At 47.4% G+C, this 7,364-nt stretch overlaps 1 long non-coding RNA gene across 2 annotated transcripts; it reads right to left on the bottom strand.

Annotated features, from left to right (window-relative positions):
• Positions 1-1,874: 1,874 nt before the first annotated feature.
• Positions 1,875-7,364, bottom strand: LOC311445899. Of its 2 annotated transcripts, none has more exons than XR_014698658.1 (6): positions 7,250-7,364; positions 6,673-6,799; positions 5,505-5,640; positions 4,557-4,684; positions 3,923-4,046; positions 1,875-2,445 (listed from the first exon to the last, which is right to left on the bottom strand). It is a non-coding gene; the product is annotated as an uncharacterized lncRNA (long non-coding RNA). The 2 variants fall into 2 exon arrangements; XR_014698659.1 differs by having other exon boundaries at positions 7,245-7,299.

Genomic DNA, 7,364 nt, shown 5'->3' with positions numbered 1-7,364 from the left:
GAATCCTGACCTGGTCTCCTGGTGAGAGATAAAACTTGTAAAAAAAAAAAAAAAGAAAAAAAAAGTGTAATTCAGGTACGTATGTCCTCACAGCTCCCACTGGACAACCAGCAATCTCTCCTCCCTAATCTAAAGTATGCTTGCTGTCAGATATGCTCATTAGATTATTCAAGTAATTATATGAGCAGTTCTAATCCCTCATCAATATGTTGTTTCGAGAGATTATGCTGCTTACAGTAATTGAGAAAAATCTCTGCCCAGTTTAATGGAAGAGTGATTTATATGCTGATTAATAGCTAATTTTCAATCATTGAAGCTTCCTATTGAACATACATGCCAAAGCCCACTTATCTCAGGTACTGAGTCCCCTCCCATAACCACTGAAACTTATTTATGGTTTTTGGCAGCAGAAATGCCCTCCAGAAGTCATAGGTGCTGTAAATAACTACCAAGCCATTACAGTATCAATTAAGCTGTTTCTAACAGGTAGTAAAAAACACGCTGCAATACTTTAAATGCTGCAGGAAATCTTTCCTTAAAGCCTTCCTTAGCCTGTTATCCACTCCTTACTTCTGCCCTTCATCTACTTCAAGCAGAATTGTGGCCGCTAGCTCACTGCAGCCCTGCACATAAGTACCCAGCTGCTTTTCTCACTTGTCATTTAGCATATGTGACCCATCAAGATCAGGCCAGGACTAGCAACACATGCTGCCAGGTGGCCCTGCTCCTCAGGAATCTAATGAGGCAGTAGGATTGGTTTTAAACCCCATTCCTAATGCACATACTGGCTGTGCTCATGGGGAACAGCTACTTCCATCATGAGATGTGAGGTCTGAATCTGAACCTGCTGTTTGAGATGCTGCAAGGTAATATAGATCCCAGGTCTTCATGTCAGCTTGAATTGAAGAGACCATTTACCTCATTTGCATTGCCAGCGGGGTGTACAAATGCTACCAGACCAGGACCTGCATGAGACATCTGCCAAAGCCTGTTTGAATGTGCACCATGCAGATACCACTTGATTGCCAGGCTAATAAGCACAACAGATGGAGAATGCCTTCTCCTTCCATTCAGAAGACTCACCAGTAATTCAACCCCTCTATGAGAGCACACTGCACAGTACAGGTGCATTTATACTACACAAGTTTTAGCTCCTGCTGAGCCCAATGGTATATATTCTGCAAAGCTGTAACATGGAAGTCTGGAGGTGCAGGAAGCAGTACATCCTAGCACTCCTCAACTACTTTTCTCTGGTATTGGGGAAGCCTTTAGCTTCAACTTGTGTAGTGTCTCCCTACTTCAGCACATATGTAGATGCAGATTTCATATTTAATTCTCTTGCTCTACAGACTGGGAAGATTGCCAAACAGCTTCCAGGGGAAGGCTACAGGATCTGAACCAACATCTGCCACTAGTATCTCTATCCAGAAGCAGTCCATTCCTGCTAGCTGAACACATTGCATGAGGGAAACATCCAAATCCTTCCAGAAGCTGACATCAGCTATCTTCCGTCCTGGACTGCTGTCACTTCTCTAAAGGACTCATGTAGGAAAGAATTTGCAAAGCCACTGCAACTTACCTGGAACATGATTGCCTGCATCTTTCACCAGGCCAGCTAAACCCCCCAGTGTCCTTCTGTTGTTTCTGGGGAATATCAGTAGGTACAAGTCCCAGCTAAATACCTTTTGCTTGAGGATATGTGAAGAGTAGCTAGACTGCCATGAGATTGAGACCCTTTCTCCTCACTTCAAGCAGCAGGCAGCTCCACACAGTGACCACACAGAAGCACTGTTGCAATCCAGCTCCAAACCCAACAATTAGGAGATCCAGGAATTGGGTGTTAAAAGGTATGGAAGACAACTTACTCAGCTGAGTTCAGAGTACTCAGGTTTTATTAAAAATAGGCCCTAAAGAGTACAGAAAAAGGCCACACTGCAGCATCCAAATGTACCTTCCTTGCTTCACATGCAGATGATACTTTACTAAAGCTTTCAGAGTGACAGGGGAGAACCAAAACTTGAATCCCCTCTCCTTACACACAAGGCCATCATCCCATACATGAAAATAGCTCTTTAAGGCTTCTATACTTTGCACAATACTGACAAGGTAACATTAGTTGCCAGGTGAACACAGACAGCCCTCGCAGACAAAAGCACCAAATTATGTTAAACATACAAGTTCCAGAATCCATTCCGATTAAATGTCTCATACAAAGGAAAAAAACATAAACACCCTCCATCTGTGAGTTGGCAAGACACCAATTTATCATTCTCTGCTAGCTCTGAGAAAAGACCAAAGAGCTGTTGCAGGAGGATGTGGATGCTGTAGCTTGAACAAGGGATCACAGGCAGCAGCATGGAGAGTAACATCATTAGCAGAAGACAGCTTTCACCTAGAACACTGAAATCACAGCAGGTCCTGGGACAACTTCTGACAGATCTCAACCTGCCAAGAAAACACCCAACATTTTGTCAGTTGACTCTACATCAAGCAGCAAAAACACAGCTTTTAAATTCCAACCCCACCTCTGCCCCCCCCCCAAAAAAATTAGACAAAGGCTATTCTGCGAGCAACCATAAGAACCCCTGCACTGTAAGACACTCCAAATAGAATGCACTTGTAGAACTGCATTTTGGGGGCTTTCAGACTTGTTCTTGAACAAAGTCTGGGGGAACTCACTGAGAAGAGGGTGCCAGAGTAACAGATTTGGTCAGCTCTACCAGCTTCACCACCTGACACAGGCCAATCATACTGCTGCTGTTCAATTTGAGTGTGCCATGTAGAATGGTCACATCTGTGCTCTCCACAGACTACTGAGGAGACTTCAGCCTCATTAAAACTAAGAACAGCTGAACACCAAGTACCTAAAGAGCAAGACCAAGCTGTAACTGAATGAAGCCAGTAACAATAGCTGCTTATTCAATGAAGCAAGATTGTTAAGCACATTTTATAGAGCATTAGTGAAATCCTAACCAAATAGCCAAGTTTTCAGTAGACAGTTGATCCTTTGTAGAAAGTGAAGAAAAAATACCAAAAGGAATCCCCCTCCCCCAGCCACATTTGCTGAAAACTGACTTATCAAGACTTCCAAAGCATGGAGAACTTCTCATTGACAGAGAAAAATCTAGGAGAACAAAGATTCCCTGACTTTATATGAAGCACTTAATCACTGCTAAAGTAGGGCAAAACAACAAAAAAAAACTATGTTTATGTCATTTATGTTAAACTGAAACCTGCCAGAGATCTCAGCCATTTTTGTTACTGAAGATCTAAGAGGAAGAATTCTTTCACTTTTGATCTTAAAGTCTTTTATGCATGTCAGATAGTGTTACACAATCAGTGTTACTAAAGTATGTGCAGACAGCACCCTCCAGTGCTGCCTGCCCTAAAAGCATGCAGCATGCACAAGGATTCCCTGCCCACAGGGGTGCAAGGACAGGTAGCCTCAATACAGAGCCAGGTGACAAACTGAATTTCGTATCTGTGGCATCAGACAAACTGGCTAAAACAGAAGTTCGAATCAGCACTGCCGATCTGATGGGGAAAAAAGTTTGAAGTCATCATATACCACAGATTGAGAGAGAGATACTCTTCAGTTTCTTATCAAGGCACTCCATTACATGCCCATAAAAAATGACAAGGCATATTACTCTCTGCAGGCAAGATGATAAAAGAAACAGTATTTTAACAGGTGTAATTCTCAGGTCAATAACTAAGAAGTGTTTTCTATTCTCCTGAGCAACTGTCTTTAAGAGATCTCATCACCACAGCTTCTAGGCTGCTGCTGACTCACAGCTTGATGCTGCTCATTACCCTCACTTGCCACCTCAAACAAGCTGTAAGAAGGCAAACATGAGGCAAAGGGCTCCTGCTACAACACTCAGATCTACGTATCAGTCCAAATTTCAGGGCAACAACTTACCATTCTCTTCTGCCAAAGGAAAAAGTAAACAGCAGAGCAAACCAGGCCAACTCGCCGCACTGCTGGCTCCAGCTATCACTTCACCTCTGCAGCAGGCCCAGCAGCCCCCTGCCCTTGCACAGGCCTAGAAGTGAAACCAAAGGAGCAGTCAGCACCCAGCCCCATGAGGCCAGCACACACAACAGCTCTGCCCTTGCTGGTGCATCAGACAAAGCCTGGCTAGAGCAGTGACAACTCAACACTGTCGCTCTGATGGGGAAAAAAGTTCAGTCATCACCGACACCAGCGAGTCCCTGGGGTGTGATACGGCCGCGCTCCCACCCCCCACCATGCACAGACATAAGGAATAGTAAGCTAACTGCAACGGAAGTGGCAAAGCCACGCACACACACAGCCTCCAATGAACACTTCATCAGTGACACAGTGCACAAAGGGCCTTGGTACAATGCTTCTGCAGGAGGAAACCCTCTGTGCTCTCAGCTCTGCAATGCCTAGGCTAACACTTGGATTATATGCAGCAGTCTCCAAAGACACAAACTTGCCAAAGCACTTTTGAAGCAGCTCCCTGGCAGGAAGGAGTATGTTTTTTTCTAAATTTAAATTAGTGATCAACAAGAAGGACTTAAAGACTCACCTGCTCAAGGTTCAGGCACTGTGAAGCAAACCAGGCAACTGCCCTCATCACACATCTGATCCACAGCTGGTTCCAGCCATCACTTCAGCTCTGCAGCAGGCCCAGCAGCCCCCTGCTATCACACAGGCCTAAGAGTGAAACCAAAGGAGCAGTCAGCACCCAGCCCCATGAGGCCAGCACACACAACAGCTCTGCCCTTGCTGGTGCATCAGACAAGGCCTGGCTAGAGCAGTGACAACTCAACACTGTCGCTCTGATGGGGAAAAAAGTTCAGTCATCACCGACACCAGCGAGTCCCTGCTCCCACCTCCCCACACAAATCTGTGGGAGAATTCATGCCAATCCTTCCCCACAAAGAACTGCCTGGCTGGCCTGCTCAACAGGCACAGGTGCTAACACTGTGAGAGCCAAGAGGAAAACACAGATGAACGGGGTTTCTGCAGCACAGCAAGAGACTGCTAAATGCAGACTCAACAGAAAAGGGAGGCAGGGATAACAGCTCATAAGCTTTTTCAGGTCCAACCTTCATGGCCACACAAAGTTTCCTGCCTTCACACTGCAGAGACAGCAGATTGTGCATGCTGCACAAAGTGCTGTACAGTCGCCAAACCCCAGGCAGAGGAACTAGCCCAGGCAGGACCACAGCATGCCTCATCCTGTGACCACTGCTGCATACCTACCAGCAAGGGGCAGAGCAGAAGAGCAGCACCAGCCTGTTCCTCTCAGCAGGCAACATTTGCTACTAAGTCATACATAGTCCTATCATTTTCCACAAAGCTCATCTCCTTTCCCTGAAAGCACTAATATATCCATGAGCACACCAAACATTTGCAGAACATTTGAGTAATCCAGAAACTCCCTTTTATATATATATATATATACACACACACACATATACACACACTTTTTTTTAATCCAGTAACAGATACAGTCAACTTAAGGACTTACCATTCACACCCATCAGGGGTTCAGGCACAGCAGAGCAAACCAGGCAACTTCCCTCAGTGTAAGGCTGATCCCAGCCACCTACCACCATCGCTTCAGCTCTGTGGCAGGCCCAGCAGTCCCCTGCCCTTGCACAGGCCTAGGAGTGAAACCAAAGGAGCAGTCAGCACCCAGCCCCACGAGGCCAGCATACACAACAGCTCTGCCCTTGCTGGTGCATCAGACAAGGCCTGGCTAGAGCAGTGACAACTCAACACTGTCGCTCTGATGGGGAAAAAAGTTCAGTCATCACCGACACCAGCGAGTCCCTGGGGTGTGATACAGCCGCGCTCCTGCCCCCCCACGTACAGACATAGGGAATAGTAAGCTAACTGCAGCAGAGGTGGCAAAGCCACATACATGCAGCAGCCCCCTGTGAATGGTCCAGCAATGATGCAGGTACAATGCTTCTGGAGGAGGAAACCCTCTGTGTGCTCAGCTGTGCAATGCCTACCTAATGATTAGATTATACATAGTGACATGGTGAAAACTCAATAACCAAAGTTATTAAGCAGGTATTCTTTATTACTGTGCAGAGCATGTGGGGGATCACTCTGCCTAACATACACACCAAGGGTTATAAGCAGTGTGCTTGTATTCATGGAATATATACATATTCACTTAATTTCTCTGAGTCTCTTGCACATTCATTAGGTTTCTAAAGAACCAGTAACATAGGTTCCTGCCCCTATTCACATGTGTACTAGGGTCCTTGGGTGGTCACCCAGAGTATGCTACTCTGGATGGCTTTTGATGAAGACCAGTAGTCTTCCTCACTGCTAAACTTCTGACCCTTCCTTTCTTTGGCAGACCTCAGCAGTCCAAGCCAGTTCTTGCTGGTTCTATCATCTACGTGCAGTCTTTTCATTCCTTATCTTTAGGATTGTCCTGTCCTTTTAGTGGATATACAACATACAGCTGTGTTAGCTAAAATTTGCAAAATAACATCCTTTATCTTGTTCTCTGTCTTACTCTCAGCTCTGCAAAGCCTAGGCTAACACTTAGATTATATGCAAAGTCTCTAAAGACACAAACTTGCCAAAGCACTTCGGAAGCTGCTCCTTGGCAGGAAGGAGTTTGGTTTTTCTAAATTTAAATTAGTGATCAACAAGAAGGACTTAAAGACTCTCACCTGCTCAAGGTTCAGGCACTGTGAAGGAAGCCAGGCAACTGCACTCAGTGTAAGGCTGATTCCAGCCAGCTCCATGCACTGCTCCAGCTCTGCAGCAGGCCCAACAGCCCCCTGCTATCACACAGACCTAGGAGTGAAACCAAAGGAGCAGTCAGCACCCAGCCCCACGAGGCCAGCACACACAACAGCTCTGCCCTTGCTGGTGCATCAGACAAGGCCTGGCTAGAGCAGTGACAACTCAACACTGTCGCTCTGATGGGGAAAAAAGTTCAGTCATCACCGACACCAGCGAGTCCCTGGGGTGTGATACGGCCGCGCTCCCACCTCCCCAGGGAGCTCCACGGGGACCAGAGGAGCCCAGGCCGGGACCCCCAGCACGGAGACGGGGACACCAGACGGGGAAGCGATCCGAGAGAAAACCCCCCAGGGACGGGGTCGGGAAGGGGCGGCCATGCCGCCACCTCAGCGGGGGGCAGCGAGGCGGCACGAGCAGGAGCCCGGCCGAGCAGGGGGCATACGGCTGAGCGAGAAATCCCCCCTCACCGCTCACCCCTCAGGATCCAAGAACCCACCTTACCTCAGCCACGCGGGAGCAAGAGGGCGCCCAGCCCCGCGCACTCGGCTTTATGGGGCCGCCGGGGCCCGCCCCGGGCCCGCCCGCACGGAGGCGGGAAGGCGGGAAGGGGGAGCCG

The sequence above is a fragment of the Aythya ferina genome (assembly GCF_964211825.1).
Source record: "Aythya ferina genome assembly, chromosome: 16".
In the NCBI taxonomy this organism is placed as follows: domain Eukaryota; kingdom Metazoa; phylum Chordata; class Aves; order Anseriformes; family Anatidae; genus Aythya; species Aythya ferina.
This window is presented reverse-complemented; position numbering and strand designations above follow the sequence as displayed.